General features: G+C 37.1%; 1 long non-coding RNA gene across 1 annotated transcript; it reads right to left on the bottom strand.

Annotated features, from left to right (window-relative positions):
- Positions 1-740: 740 nt before the first annotated feature.
- Positions 741-10,156, bottom strand: LOC108449537. Its single transcript, XR_001865709.1, has 3 exons — positions 10,077-10,156; positions 4,386-4,453; positions 741-4,295 (listed from the first exon to the last, which is right to left on the bottom strand). It is a non-coding gene; the product is annotated as an uncharacterized LOC108449537 (long non-coding RNA).
- Positions 10,157-17,442: the final 7,286 nt, after the last annotated feature.

Below are 17,442 nucleotides of genomic sequence, written 5' to 3' on the forward strand. Positions count from 1 at the left end.
GAGAGTAGCAATGGTCCATCAAGAGAGAGGCAGGAGGTGGGAAAGCCCTGGAACTGCCAGGAGTGATTCATTCATGGAGCTTGAAGCTTTTAGCTTTGTTCCTGCCATGTGAGCAAGCCAAATGCACTCATAAGGAGAACAGTAGCATCTAGGCCTTGGCTTTGGAAACCCATAAGCACCACTAATATTGTTTTGTGGGGGCCTTTTGAAGCTATTGTTTTAGCAGGCCTGTTGCTGTGATGAAAAAATCTATTGAAGGCACAATAATTTTGATTTTTATTGATTCATCCAGTACATTTATAGATTTTCTTTTCCAGTCTTGCTGTTCTGAGTTGACTCTATAATAGGATTTAGTTCACAAAATCATTCAGCTATCACAAATTGTTTTTAAAAATGCTATTGTACCTTTTTTATTTTTTTTTCACAGAAAGTTATATACTGAAGGCATAAGAAGATCTCACATGGCACATCATGGTTTCGCAAGCAAAATGGATTGTTCTGTCAGTTCACTCTGAGGCCGAGTTAGGTCTCCTACACCAATTCTCATATTTGAATTTGATTTTTTTTTTTTCCAAAACCTTAATTTTGGGCTCTATAAAAAGTTGCCTAATCAACTGGTTGTAATAAAGAAAAAACCCTTCACCATTATTGAATACTGGCTGTCCTAAACAAAAATTAGAATCATTAATTTTATTGAATTGGTAGGTTACTGAGATTCTCAAATACAGTGAAGCTTTGCATTTCAAGCAGGTTTTTATTTTTTTAACTCATATCCCTATATCTCTGATTAATACATATTTATTCAAGTCAAGGATATGCCACAAATATTCCTTATATTACACAAAGTTGTCAGACATTCATATTGCAGCTAATGTTGTTATTTCTATACAAAGTTACAGCAGTACATCATAAAAATTTCCTTCCTCCAGGTCATTCATTCTCCTCTATTATATCTGAAACATTACAAAGAGAGAACTTCTCCACTCTCAATCCCCATTTTTTCTTGGAATAATATCCAGTTTGTTTTCTAATTCACAACAATTAGGTAAAATCACACCCTCCTCATTCAGTGCAAAATTATTGCAACATCAAGGTTTTAACAACCAATTTAGAACACATTAAAATTAATATGGTGGAACTCACTTTGATGATAACCACTGCAATGCAATATCTAATGAACCACGATGTCAACGCAGACTTGAAATTTGAATAGCTGTTTTTACTTGCCTTTACCAAAAAAAAAAAAGAAAAGGAAAATAATGACATTTCTAAAACAAATATTCTTTGATTAGTGTCACTGAAAACTCAGAGTAATGTGTTACTGCAGAAATAGCTATATTAAAATGCATAGGCAGTAAGAAAAAAACCCTTCAATTGAAGAAAAAAGCATTAACGCAAACATTTTATTGTGAATTACTTTGATGTTTTGCAATTGCTTCAAATCTGTATACACTGAAAAAAAGCTTCTCAAGTTTACAGGGAAATTTGCCCTTCTTTCCTTCTTTGTGTTTGTGTATCCGTACAACTTTAAAATATAGCAGAAATGGGAACTAACCAGCCTCTTAAAATGCAATTCTACCATACTTCATCTTCCCTTAACTACAAATTCCAAAGATTCAGCTAAAATGCTGACAGAACATCTGTGGTTTTTTCTACCACATGGATGTCACCAGCACAGGAGAATCTGAAAGTAACATCTGGATCCATCTTGCTGGTTAATGGATTTTTTCCTTGAGGAATAATCTGAAAACGATAGAAGTGCAAAGGTTTGCTCTATCCTCCAGAATGTCCATTATCAGGGAAGTAGCATTAGGGAAGAAAAGTTATTGGCAAACTAAGCACATTCAATATGGGATTTATTCAGAATACAGATCTCACCTGCTATTTCACTGTTGCTGTTTAGGGTAAATAGCATATCATTTGTAAATGCTGAATCTTCTTACATTTGATGTATGGTATCAACTAAGATCTTGGTAATACTGCGTTATTTCTTTTTGAGTCTACTATGCTTAACAAGGTTTCCTAATGAGTTCTCCAGAATGTCTGTCACTGAGGCTTCTGTGCAACATATCTGCCCTCATACATTATGCAAACATCAGTAGAAGTTTTGCCTATGGTTTTGATAGGCAAAATTTAGGAAAATGAAAATAAATAAACCAAACTTATACTTTTTTTAAACTGTTTTAGAAACGGGTTATATTTTAAATGGTAAGTTATTCTATAATATATGTGGGGGCCTTGTAGAAGGTCTTTCATTTATCCTTTTGTTCTAAATCCAAGTGTATCTGTGAGCACTCTCCTGGACACAGGTTTCTGTTTGTCACAGTAGAGAACTGGCAGTAGATGTTTGCTGACGTGCTTAGATGATCATTTCCAGACTGATGATTCTGCAGGTACGTGACAGCAAAAAGGATTTCTTCCTTGGTTTCTTTATTTCATATTGGTGATTCTAATGACTGATTAGAATCCCAATTCTAAAAATTGTGGTGAATACAAGTGAAAATGTCCATAATACTTTGGCTGAGCATGTAATTATTTAATATAAAAGTTTCTAAGTCATATTATTTTTGGAGAACAGAAAAGTCTTTCTTTCCATATTCTATTCATTTCTTGAAAAATTGGACAGATAATCTTCCCAAAAATTAAATAAATAAAAACAGTCTTGCTGCTCTATTCCACAACATCAATTAAATTTAAAAAATCATCTTTCAAAGCATCTGGTAAGCATAATTCTTTGGTTTTAATATACTTTTTGTAGAAGAATTCCAAAGAAATGTGAGGCTTCAAAAAGCTCTCTGGTCTCAAATGAGGCTACTGGAAGCAATTTTCCATCCATTACAAGTAACAGGCAGTAAAACACCACAAACAATGGACTCTTTAAATTTAAAATAACACATTATTTTAACAAAGATTTTGCTTGTCCAGGCTGTAAAAGGAAAACACTTAAAGGCTTTTATTAAACTCTGAGGAGATAAAAATGACCTATATAAATAAAGTAGCAATAATCAAAACCAAAGACACAACAAAGATAAAAATGACATTTTAATTTTAGGTATGCACTTAATTTATGGATCTTCATGAAATCAAATCAGACACCCCTACAATGAAACATAGGAACATGTGAAATGATCACAAAGTTTTTCAGCTATTTCTTTCAGATCCGTAACTTCCCTGGAAGTTAACAATCAAACAATCTAGAACACAGGGGCAAAGTATTTCCAAATAGCACAGCAAATGTGCTTGTAAATAGTGTACTGTCACTGTGTGAAATGGGTTTTTCTGCTTCGGCTTGGATTTTTTTGCAAGAATTTCTAAGTCTTTACTACTTCACATTTTGCTATGGGAAATGTAGAAAAGATCCTTCTTTCCCCACCTTTTACATGTTTTAGGTGACATTTTACACAAAAGGTGAAACTTTAATATAATGCACATATGTACCTAGTTCCTAGAGGATAATAAAAAGTTTCATACTTGAAATTTAATACCAGTAAATATGTTTTATAATCTCTGAAATACATCTGAGAAAAAAAAATGATCCCATAAAAATTGGTATTTACCAACCTTTTGACAGAGAGAACCATCACTAGGTATTAACAACAGGAATTATGTAGGGTTGCAGAGGTCTCAGCAATTGTGTTATCTTGTCTCAATCCTCACTGAATTAATGAACTTATCTGTGTTGTGACCACCACAGCTCAGAATTAGAAAAAGCAACCCTTTGTGGTTGTTAGGGCAAACTGAATGTGACAGTTCAAGGCAAAGTAAAACTCACAGATACCAAGGGAGCTTGTGCTTTATGCATAAAACCTAACAGTTGTTGATCATATATACTATGTGTACACTGATTCTATGTTTCTCCTCAAAGATAAACTGCTGAGTGAGAATAATCATCTAACAAATCAAAACTTCAGCCAAATCTGAATACGTATTTTTAAAATTCCTTTTTTAATGAAATTATTTCACTGTGTGATGAAATGAATATTATACATTCTGTTAAAACACCACAAAACAACATAACACAAAAGCCCTCTGCCACAAGCAAAATAGTGTTTTCCAAATAATTCTAGAGGATTAAGTCGCTAACTCTTGAAATAATCTCACCTAAGAGCTCAAGCTTTTGCTCTAACCTAACAATAAGGGAAAAGTCATACATTTATGATTTTGTAATGCATGGTGTGCTCCAATGCTGCTTTTGTATTTTATGTGGATGCTCTTCAAATCCATCTGTCCCTTCATAGCTGTAGTCTGGCACCAGCAGAATTATCTCTGAAAAGAATGTAAATTCCATAACGCAGCTGCAAGCACAAAGGCACATGACTACTGTCAGGAAAAATGAAAAATATTCACATTTTATGGTCTTCATTTCTGCATTAAGTAGTTCTTACCTTTCATTTTTCTGGCCTGAAGAATGGCAGTGATTGTCTATAATTTCAAACCTTCGAGCTTTAGATATCTGAGGGAGAATGAAATATTGAAGTTGCATGTCTTTCCTTTACATGCAGGCACAGACATTGACGCACTTTTTTGTTGGTTTTGGTTTTCTGGGTTGTTTTTTTTTTTTGCTTTGTAGCATAGATTGGCTGTGTTAATTTGGCTGTGGGAAACTCCTTTCCATGAAGAGGGCTGATACCATCGTCACGAAAAAACAAATGTAAATATTAACTTATTTAATTTTTTTTTTGTTATACAAGTTGAAAGCAAGATTTCAAAATATTTACTGCTCATCAACAACAAAATCAAGATCTCACTAATTAGAGCTCCTGTTGGGTTGGGAGGTATATAGGAAATTGCTATTTCTGTTCAAAATACTTAGTTTTTCCATTTGCAGATGGAAAAATTTTGAGCCACTCCTACAATCTTTTTTATCATATATAAGCACGTGAGTACAGCAGACTTTAGCCTATTTAATGGAAAACTCTTTCAGAAGAATGGGACCTCCATGTCCCTGCACATAATCTATAACAGCGAGAGGAAGATGCTGAGCTATGCCTCCAGCACTTAGGTATCTTTATAAGTAAGGTCTGAGACAAAATATGACTAACACACACAGCTGTGCCTCCCACGTCTGTGAAACAAGAAGGGAAAGGCAGTCAAAACACCCTAAAGTAAGCATTTAAGGACTTCATTCAGTTGCCTAAAGGCAAGTATCTGCCGGCATCTGAAAAGCCCTGCAGTCCCTGAAAAACCCAGGTGGAACTGACCACTGTGATGCAGGACTTATGGCACATCTGTGGCACAAGGAACAGGCATTTGAAGAAAAGAGAGGATATCCTAGGGCAAATTAAAAGGCATTAGATGCCTGTCCCTTGGCAACTGAACCACACCAGGCTAATAGCCTGAAACCCTTTTGAGAAAATGAAAGTCACCTATCCTAGCTCTTCACAACCAATTAAGGTATTACATTAGCTCAAATTTTAAAGCAGGAGTTATTGTGTTCAGAGAAAATCTCTCAGTCATCTGCACTGACTGTACACTGATTGCATGGCAGAGCAGATTTTGAGAGTGCTACCTGGATTCTGTGTGGAGGAAATTAAGACAAATGACACATTCCTGGAGTGCAGCTCAATGCAACCCAGCTGCTAATGAGCATCCAGTCTGTGGAATCAGAGTAGAGCTTTGCCTAAGCAAGAAATCCTGAAACACATAGGATTGGATGTTGGGACCTTATCACCAGCTGTTTCACTGCTCAAATACAATTGTTTTGAATTATACTGTTTGCTAAAGTAGATGTAATCAGCCTATAATCTGTTTCCAGTGACGATGTAGAGACAATATACCTTCTGCATACCAGTCTGTTTCTGTCAAAGTGATGTAAGCATTTCCAGGAAAAGTGAGATTCTACATCTCAGCTCCTGAGACCATCCTCCCTGCAATCAGTACCAAAGAGCTCTGAGAGGAACAGGCTCTTAACTAAAAAACCCAAACACGGGAATCCAGATGCTACCACAGCTCTTATACTGGATTGAATATATGTTCATCTATAACACCCCTAGAGAGTGTCCATTTCCTTTCTTAACCTCCCCATGCTCTACAAATTATCCAGGCTTCTGAGGATGAGTTATCTGACTGCTGTCCAGCCATCATTTCTCATTTCTACGTCTCCAACAGTCAGTAGATACAGAGGGGGTCTTTAAATGAATTTAACTAAAGCATTAAGAAACCTTCAAAAGAATTGAATTTGATTTGACCTAGAATATACTAATAGGAATAAACAAGCTGTAAAGATTGTATAATCTAGTTCTCTTCCATATTCTGTATGTGTCCTAATTAAGGACATTCTAGAAAATATAGGCAGAAAGTACATAATAAAACTTTTTTTTCAAGGTAATTAGGCAGACTACAGACAATGTTGTACTTCAAACTGTATCATTGCAAAGGTATATTAGAGATAGGGATAATATTTCTGTGCTTTCTTAAGCACCTAAATTTAGGCATTTAGGAAAATTGCTGGAAAGTCTTAGAGACTTAAGCAAATCTGAAATCAAGCCAGTCTATATTGTTGTGTGATACTTTGTGGATTATAAACTTTTGTGGGATTTAGGAGGAGTAGATCTGGCCTAGGAGATTACTACCATGATATTTTTTTTTACTAGACCTTGCTAACATTTTTTAGAAACATTTCTTGTGAAGACATTTCCCTATTTGATAGATTTCTGTGTTATTTTCATCAGTTTTGCTAAAAAGCCACAAACAGCAATGAATGTAACAGACATGCATGAAAAAAGCTTTGAGAGCTAAAGAAAGAGATGTAGTTCATGGGCATTCTGAGAAATGCTTTCAGTGCATGTTGGTCTTGAACCGTATTAGTGTCACTGACAGCCTGCCCCTGCCTTTGTGCAGGGCACTGGTAGACTATTGCATATAGAAAAATATGATAATTTTACACCGATTCAGCAGTGGTTTAGAAGAATGAGGTGATTATGGCTGCAACCTTTGAACCCAAGTATCCAAAGCACAAAGGATAATTTCATTGATATGTGTAATTGCTCTCTTCAACTATCCTAATGTCTTTTTTATCCCAGACTCCAGTGCCATGCTGTTCTTTTGCATCTCTGCTGTGGGAGAGGCTCAAATGGCAGGCTGTGAATCATATTCCATTAAGCTCTGAATGGAGCTGCATCTACTTGGAAAGGTTTACAGCTGCTGTTTGATCCAACCCCAAAACTTACATTTGTGTGACACTGCATTTGCTCACCAAATTAAATCTTAAGAAAAAAAAAAATCATTATTGTGTTATGAATGCCACACTTCCAATTACTTCAAAGAGATGTCACTGTTCTAAATGTATGTCTAAGCTTTAATGGCATATTAAAGTAATGAGAAATTGCATGCAACTCAGGAACTTCATTTTTTTTCTCATCCAAAAGTTCATTGCATTTTTCAAAGGTTTGGCACACAATTTTACAAAATGTTGCATGAATATATTGCAATATTGATACAAATTTAATGTTTGGACACTCTCTTGTTTTGTGCTCCACAGATCTTGCTTTTCCAAAGTTTAATATTCATTCATTTTGAATAAATTTTATGTATTTTGACCCTTAGAAACTGAAGGGATAAAATATTTAGACTCCCCAGAATGCTGATACTTCTAATTTCTGTCCAAACACCTCTGAGAGGTATTATAACTTTTTGACATTTAAGATGAAATAAAACTGAGGAGATAAAAGGCTAAGATATGCAAATAAAACCAAAGTATCAGTCTTCACATATGGCTGGAACTGAAATTATGAGGGTTTTAAGCAAACATTTTAAAATATGTGTTGAGCGCAGCACCCCTGACTTCCACTCTGCAGAAAGCAAAATCTGTTAAGTATTTATCACCCACTTCTGCTTGCTTTGTTTTAGGAAGGTTTCAGAACCTCAGTGTGACTATGGGGAAGTATGTAAGTAGCTGAGAGAGATACTGCAAGCACCTCTAAAGCTGTGCTGAGAACATGTTCCATTTGTAAACCCACACAGTGAAGAGCCCAGAGAAACTTTCCTTCAGAGAGACCTGGCACAGACATCACTAAAGGTTCCTAGAAAAAACAGGTCCCATTAATCTCTTGAGGATGCATTAAACTAGTTTAAATCAGATCAACCTTGGCTGCTGCAAGTTATGTGAAGCTGCAGCTGATGGTTTTTTCAGCACCTTTTTGAATGACATTTCTTGTTCATGCTTCCCTGTGCGTGTACTGGGTGCCAGTGTCCAGGTGTTGCTGTGGGGCTCTGGGGTGAGCTCTGTGATGAGGGGGCAGGGCTTACCCAGACCAAACACACCCAGTCCCTGATGGCTCCAGACAGTTCCAGAACAGACCTACTGCAGGACGTGACTGAGGTCCTCAGCCAAGATGATGATATTGGGGAGAAATTGTACTTAAGAAAGGGTAAAAAATGCTCCATGGCAGTTTTGAAAGACAAGTGAGGAAAAAACTGTGATCAACAGACCTGCAGACATGAAGGTGAGAAAAGGAGGTGGAGGAGTCAAGCTGGACCTGGGAAGCAGGGTGGGGGAGGTGTTTTCAGTTTTTATTTCATTTATCCCTATCCAAATCTGTTTTAATTGGCAATTTTTTTTTTTTCTCCAATTGAGCCTGTTGTGGTCATGACAGTAACTTGGTAAGGGACCTCCCTGTGCTCATCTCACCCCATGAGCTTTTTGATCTTATTTCCTCCCATCCTCTTAATGAGGGGGAAAGAGCGTGGCTGAAGGGGGCAGCTGGGAGCCAGGTGAGGTCAGCCTACCACAATGTACATTGAACCATGAATATTCAAGTTAAATCCTAGATCTTGCAACTGTCTTCCCAACAATTTTATTATAATTCATCTTCACTAATTAGAGGGTAAACATTGTTTAGTTATAGCAACATGTTAGGGATGGATTCCAGCACACAATAAGCAAAGTACAGACACTGACAATGGTTATTCTCAGTGGTGGTCTGCCTAACGCTGAGAGATGGGGGCAAATCTAAAAAGCTCAGAGGGTAGTCTCTGTTACAAACTTTCCATAACTCTCTTCTACTCTTTGATATCTACAGCTGGTTATGACTTACTTTTTTTTTTTTTTTTTTTTTAGAAAACAAGGGGAAATGCAAATAAATTTAAAATGAAAACAGGGTGTTATGTATTCTGTGGTACTAGCAATATCATATTACAAAAACAGGTATTCTAATGCTACTCTACCTGTCAGTAAATCCCTCATTCCATTACATCTGGTTATACATGCTTGCAAACTCTCAACATTTCAAAAATGTAAATTTCAACACTGTGGTTCCTATTTCTATCTAATAGAAATGAAAGAAAACTACATAAGTGGATATAAAAAAAGGCATTCCTATCTCCAACAAGCAAGCTAGTTTGCTACTGGTCTGAAGACTAAATCTAAAATATTTAGGAAGAGTGAGAGTAGTATGGTAGAAAAAATGTACATTAGAAGTCTTTTATGAGAGGTGAAAACTTGTATTGCCTTTAGCTGTACCCTGGCAATTATTCAGAAAATAAAAGATTTAATGGAAAGAAAATTAATAAATGTAGAACAGCTGCAAGCATTGATTCCTTTGTCTATCAACAGATGTCTATAATTTTGTATATTTTACAACTGCCTCAAAATTTCTTCCTTCATTTAAAAAAAACCCGTATCTATAGTTATATATGTGAATAACATATATGCTGGACCATAGTTCCATGGGCTAAATTGAACAGCTGGTCTTGAAGCTGCAGCTGATGTAATCAATGTGCCTATTGCACTATTGATTAGTGTCCTGAAGCAGTCTCTTAAATTGCTGAATATAGACAAGAAAGCAAATTGCACTTTAGCTTGCACAAACACAACTCAGTGATTCTAAATCAGTGTTGAACTAATTTGCCTTGCTCACAATGCATGTGTTTGAGAATGTCTCTTAGTCTCACTGTTTTGAAAGAAAATGTATTAAAATAGCATTATGAATACATCAGCTCATTCTAACAAACAGAAATAAGCCCAACTTATTAATAAGCTTATTGACTACTCTGTTTTATGAAAAAAAAAACAAGAAACAAAACAAACAAACAAAACAAAACATAACAAAACAAATTAAAAATAAAAACCACCATACCTAGAGAAAAATCTCTGAGCCATCCAGGCTGCAGTGCTTGGAACCATAGCTGATCAGAATTAGTGGGTTTTTTGTGGTTTTCTGCTGGGTCTATGAGTCCTGCATGCCAACCTACATTGCCCATGTCACAACAGCTATGTTAGTCATCTGCTCAGGTGTAGGAACTATGGGGGAAATTGCCTCAGGCTAAGTTTGGCTAAGAACTTTGCGCTTTCTGACAGACTGGAATGACTTTAGAGGAAGACAAGGGAGCTTTATGAGTGATACAGACATCTGAAAAGTTTACAGGGGAGCTCAAAATCTATTGAAGAATTTTCAAACATCTGTTTTTTAAAGAACTTTCTTTACTGTGCATTCAGGATCCACTCTCTGATTTACAGTCACTCCATCCAAGACTTTAACTGTGGGTCTGAAGCCCCTTTATAGTGGGAGGCTCCAGTGAGTAAGTGGGTGTCGTGCTTGATTCCCTACACAACCCACCCTCACACAATCAGACCAGGTTTCCCTACTGCTTCAGCCCCAGGTTTCCCACAGCAGAGTCTCAGTCTCTCATCTGTTTCCCTCAAGTAATGGAATCATGGTGCAGCAATATAACAACTCAAGCTGGTGTCTCCAGGGAGGAAACCACGAAAAGTTATCTCTAGGCTTTTATACCCTTACAGTCTATGCACACATTCTTCATGTGCCTTGCATTAGCCTCTTGGTCCAATTGCGCATTTTGGTCTGGGCTCTTCTCATTTTCAGTTGGGCCCTGCAGAGTCTCTGGTGACCAGTCCCCTGTCCAGCCAGTGATGCAGCTCTGTTTGCCCTTTGTTACGGCCAAAGATCAGCACCAGTTCACAGCTCATTTCAGGGGCCTCAGGCATTCCTCACCACCCAGGGCACAAAGTGCAGCTTGGATACCAAGCTACTGCACTGGGGGTATTCCTCAACATGACAAAAGGTACGTGGTTATAATGAAGACATATACAAGTAAGACAGTTGTCTAAAGTCCTTTCATACTGTCTGTCACTTTTACAATGTAATTTATCTCGTCTTGGGAGATACATAAAACAGTCAGGTCAAGCCCTACAAGTGTCTCCTTTTCCCCACTAACTGTGAGAAAAGCTTAAAATCACCAGCTTGGACTTTGTCCTCAAGCACAGGAATCAGCTCTTAACTGAAACACCAAATACATTAAGCTACCCCATGGGGTATTCACCTTGTTCCATAAAGGCAAGAACCTCCCATACATCCTGTTTCAGATCTCCAAACCCCATGTAGATGTCTCTTACATCCTGGGATATTTCAAAAGTCACTAGCCATTTATGTAAGAAGCTGTCCTTACTTGTGGTCAACCAAAGAGTTCTCTATGCTTTAGATTTCCTCATTGACTCATAGACTTCCTTTGACTGTAATTATAGACCAAAACCAGATAGCCATGTCACAGGCTGACACTAACATATAGATGCATGCAGCTCAGTGTTAATCTGCACACTAACCATAGGGTATCCACATTTTGGGCTTGATCTAGCTACTTGAACATAAGCAGCCACTGCTATTTGAGATACAGGCTGTCCAAGACAGCCTCATTGGTCTGATGCTGTGACATGGGACTTGGGAAAAACCCATGCCCTCCTCAAGTGGTGGATAGAGGCCTGGTAGAACACCCTATGGTACAGTAAATAGCATTAGATGCCCATCTTTTAGGAAACTATGGTAGTATTCATTTGTTTAAACATAAGGTTCTAGCTCCATGTTAGCTAATGCGAGGTCTCCAAGCTGGCTTTCATCCAGTGATCCAGAGACTGCAAATCACCCATAGGATCTGAACAAAATGCAGCATCTGCACGTTATTCTACATGTAAGTGTGTTTTTTAAGCCCTAAAACATCATTCCTGATTTCCCTATACTGTCCCAGAAAGGGGGAAGAATCCCTCTAGTACTTCATGGGTGCCTTGGATACCTCAGGGTTCTTCAGATGACACTAAGCACACATGAGCCAGCAGCCAAGCACTGATGTTAGAGTTATAGGAGGATTGGAGTTATGTGAGGAAGAATCCAGCCTGTCCTTTCCACCAAGGCTCAGATGTGAACGAATGCTGTAAGCTTCAGACTCTTCTGTGCCTGAAGAAATTAGAAGTCCTGAAGAAATTAGAGGATCACCACAGTAAAAGACAACTGAGCAACAACTTTTAGAATCATGATTGTGATTTTAGCAATTCATGTGTGGTTTCTGCATCATTTTAGGCCTAATTGGCCTTTAGTGTGCATTACCTTCAGAGCCAAACCATATTGAAATCCTTAGTTTTTATTTTTAATTAAAAATGAAATTGTCTTAAATTGTCTTAAATTAAACTAAATTAAATTAAATTGTGGGTAGGAGGAAACCTAAGGCATACAGAAAAACCATATTATTTCTAAAAAGATATGTTAATATTTAGTCCTAAAAAAAACTAACAAAGTGACTTCTTAATTCCCCCCTTTTGCATATAAATGAGAATATAGGTAAGTTAATGTTGAAAATTTCAAATAATGTATAAGTAGTTGCAAATCCTTATTATTTTTAGTGTCACCTCAGGTTGTTTGTTTTTTTTTTTTTTCCTTCTTAAACCTATGTTCTATTTCATCTTAATAAAATTGTGAAAAAAAATCTAAACTTTACATATAGGAAGCATATCTAATGTGAGTGCTGTAGGATTATAATCATTACAATTTCCATTGGAATCCTTTGTTGTTGGACATACTAATATGAGTCTAGATATGCTGACACACTTGAACACTGTAAGCTATTATTTTCTCCAGAATGCCTTGCAAATGCCCCGATTTTGAGAATTTTTAAGGAAAACTGTAATATTGAAGGGGAACACTGATAATTTTATTCATGCAATTAACTGGATAAGGCTGTTGCCATTATAACCAATCGGCATAGCAAATCCCAGTTTTCATCAGGTCAGCAAATTGATCTCAGCTTGGATCTTTTAATTCCTGTTGATGGAATACTTTAACACTATTCAACTAAATACCAGGGTCATCCTGATCTCAAATTATGTGGTTATTTCCAAAGTACAAGCTGTTTCAAGGGAAGCCTAGCCGGTTTATTTACTGGTGCATGTCTAGATGTGCTTTTCAGACTTTAAAGAATTGAATCAGAAGCAATTCACAAAAGTTCAACATGAATAATTTATCCAGTTCTTACACATTTTTAAGAGGAGAAGAGACTCTATATGTTAGCATTTTGCCAATGCAATAAAAAACATTGCTAACTGGGATCTGTGTCATAAGTGTTTTGGTCACTGGGTTTGTCATGCTTGCACAATAGATGTTTCATTATTCAAAGGTATTCCAGATTGTCAAAACTCACTGAGGAGGCCAGAAAATCTGGATGCCTGCTGATTTGTGAGTGCCTTCAGTAATTTTCTTTCCCAGCCACTGCTGGCTTTGGAGAAAGTCTAATATTTTCAATACAGACGAAAACGTTCGAAATAGCGACTGCTCTGTTGTGAGATGACACGTTTACAAGATAGCTTATTTCTTTTGTGAGTTCATATACTGAACATGTAAATATTGATGCACGCAAATTCACAGATTGGAACAGGCCCTAAGGCTCCACATACTCAAGCACCCTCTTGTTAGCGCAGCACACAAGGCTAAGCAAGGGGGCAGAACAGGGGAGCCAAAATCTGATTAGTTTCACCCAGCATTATGCAATGTCTGTACAAAACTGTAAGCCACTGTTCAAGGAGGAAGAGATTGTCTGTCTGAGAAGGTAGCATGTGTCATCCTGTACTACTAAAATCTTTCTGGGAGCACAGACCAGCACCAAATCCTGGCTGCATGTTCAGGAAAAATGAATGGGGCAGGTACTGAAATAAGCAGCTAGCATGAAGAAGGGAATGGAGAACATTTCTCCTGAGAGGGATATATAATAGTCTCCTTTATGTAGCCTAACAAAATAAAAACCAAAAGTAACATCACTGCTGCCTATAAAGGCACCAAGCAGGCAAATGCCTGGGATGAACAAAAGTCACTTAAGTCTAAGCATTAAGTTGGCACAAAAACAAAACACAAAAAGCATTCAAATATTTTGGCTACAAATTAGAAAGAGATTTCTAACAATTAAAGCACAGATGTTCAGCAATAACAGCCTTTTAATAAGAGAATTAGCACCTTTTTAAGTAGAACCTGATAAATTTACATACCCTGACAAATTTATGATGTGCCTAAGTAGGGATTAATGAGTCAAAAATTTGACCACAAGCTATAGCTCTTTTTCTGACCATGTATATACAGAAAAGGATACTTCTTATGGGATTATTCACATTATAAAGAACCTCAGGAAGTCCAACATGAAGTTGAGTCTTGAAGACCCTCAAAGAGGAAAAGAGACTGCATCATCTCTCTGAGTAACTTTTTCCAATGTTTGGCTGTATTCTTGAGAAAAAAGTTTCTCCTTACATCCACCTGGATCTCCCTGGGTTCAGTTTATGTCATTCTCTCACTGTATAATTTTGGGCAGGCTTCACTAGCTGACTCTACTTCAGCAGACATGCTGGCCTATATAATTGAGGTGTGTCTCTTCCAATTTTAATGATTTTCAGATTCTCTGATTCTATACACTTCTGGAAAAGCTTGGGTCCATCTTTTTAATAGCCTCCCCATAGGTATTTAGTGATGGGATTCTGTTTCCTCAAAGTTAGCTATTCTTCAGGGTGGACAACCCCTCTCCCTCAGCCTCTCTTCACAGGACAAGTGCTCTAGGCCTGAGCCATCATGGTGGCCAGGAGCTGAACTGACTCCAGATATTGATGACTATCTTGTACTGGGGGGACTAAAACCGATGAGAACTAAGCAGAGGGGCTAATCCCTCCTTTTTATGTACTGTTTTTGATCCTGTTAATGCAGTCCAAGAGGCTGTTGTGCCAGGGTACTGCTGGCTCATGCTCCCCTTGCTGTCCAGCAGATTGTAAGTTCCCTTTCCACAGAGCTTCTCCCCAGATCTCTGTCCTTAGCCTGTATCATCTTCCTCCCTAGGTACAGGAATTTGCATATGCCCTCTATGAATTTCATAAGATTCCCATCAGTCCATTGCTCCAGCCTATCTAGGTCCCTCAGAGAATGCTCCTGCACTTGAGCATCTTGACTGGTCCTCCACAGTTTGGTGTCATCTACAGACTTAATAAAATTGCACATAATGCTTCCTCCAGGTCACTGATAAAAGATTATAGTGGACTCTTTGAGATCCCCCACTTGTTACCAAACTCCAGGTAGATAATCAACCATTAACCACTGTCCTCTGAGCCCAATCATGGAAAGAGTTTTTTACCCATATGGTTGTCCACACATCAATACCGTAACATCTGAACTTGATATAATGTCGTGACTTGATTTATGGCTCTACCTTCCTAGTCCTCATTTCAATTCTCTTGTTCCACACTGATAATTTGTAATTTATTGAAATTTCTAAGAAATATTTTAAGTAATGATGGGTCTAGGGATTAGAGCTAGTTCCAATTTCAGAGCTGAAATAGAAACACAACCTTACTGCTAAGGTGATTTGACTAGGAAAGAGTCCCAAGGTATGGGTTTCTCTCACCTCATACTAGGTGTTTAAGGAGCAACCAGGCATCCTGGACTCCTGTGATAGTCAATGAAGAGAAATAGGTTCCATGAGAGAGTGATAAGTTTGATCTGTTTCAGACTTAGGAAGAAATGAATCATTGGCTCTATAGCCTTATTTCTCTCCACGGACCAAAGAGTGAGTTCTCTAAATGCCTGAATTAGGACAGATTAATCTACTTTCCCATTTCCTATATAACCCAGCTATTCCTGATAGATGATCCCAATATTCTATCCCTCACTCATGATCTATATGTGCACATAATGTGTATAAAAGGCCCAAGCCATGGTAGAGAGCAATAATTTAATTGCGATAAATAGAATTTAAAGTTTGAAATTTTATAAACTGGTTGTAACAGTTAAGATGCAAGAGTGGGGATATAAATGAAGTGAACCATATTCATAATTGTTCTATATTTTTCTGCCTGTTATAATGACAAGTTACCAAGACACTCTTTTTCCCCAGTGCATATGGTATGATCATCTGAAGTTTCCACAGAGTAATTAATTAAGATACTCTGTTTCATTATTAATTTTTATAAATATTCCTGTTAGCAATTCTTTGATCAAAATAAATGCTTGTCCTTCCCGTAGTCTCCAAGATGATGCTGGTTTAGATTAATTGCTTATTTTGTTAAAAAGGATTTACCAATTAAGAAATGCAGTAGAAAAAAGTTGCTGACTTCATTAAAATATTCTGCAATGTTTATGTAGCAGGGAGAATGGTATCAATATTACTGTCATGTAAAGATCAGTGTAATCTATACATTGATTTCTGAATTTACAACCTTGGACTGTTGTGAAGTGCTAAGATTTTTGTTTATGTCTTGAACTTTGCTTAAAAACTTATTCCTCTTGATGGTTTGTCTTAGGATTTTCATGTTTTTTCAGCATGTTTCATTCGTATCTTGCTTTGATTTTGGTTTCAGCCAGAAGTAAAGCTACCGTTACCTTACAGAATTAAGCCCATTACCTTTTCATGAACAAAACTCAAGATGCATAAACATAACTTCTGTACATGTAGGCCAATACTTTCAGTGTACAGGGGGATAATAGCAAAACATTAGCATATCAGATCTAATGTCTAAATGCATATTATTTTGCTGAATTTTAATATGTTATATTGCTTACAGATTTTGACAAAACATTTGAGTAGAAATATGTTGCACACCTGTCTAACAGGGTGGAAATTGGGAATGAAAAACCTGCCAGCACAAAGAAATTGCCAGGCACCAGTAGAAACCATAGGGAATACATCTTAAGCACATCTTGCAAAGAGAAAGCTGTTTATGTCTCTTTATCAATGACGCCCCAGAATAGCCACTTTTCTTCTATGAAAGCTCTATATATAACAGAAAAATTACATTAATCCAATTTTTTATACTTTCTGGGTTATTTCTTCCTACTGAACTGGCATGGCCCCACCTGGACATGCATGTTTTTCTGACTGAGAAAAAAATGCTTCAGCTGTGACACCAAACACACAGTGGGAAGGAGTCTATTATCATTACAGATTATACCACATGAAATCTTGAGGGAGTCATATGAACTTCATAGCCACCCTTTTAAATATCTCACAGTAATGCCATTTGAGTTGGCATTTCTTTAATGACAAAGTTTGTGCATGCAGTGCACTATACTCAGAAAGTAGTTTTGGAAGCCATAGTTACCTCTTGAAGTGTTGTGCTCATTAGCTTGGTGAGTCAACCAGAAGGGAACAGCACAAATGTCCAGCATTTTTATTTCAGAAAATGTTATGAAATATAGA

The sequence above is a fragment of the Corvus brachyrhynchos genome, unplaced genomic scaffold (genome assembly GCF_000691975.1).
Source record: "Corvus brachyrhynchos isolate BGI_N302 unplaced genomic scaffold, ASM69197v1 scaffold239, whole genome shotgun sequence".
In the NCBI taxonomy this organism is placed as follows: domain Eukaryota; kingdom Metazoa; phylum Chordata; class Aves; order Passeriformes; family Corvidae; genus Corvus; species Corvus brachyrhynchos.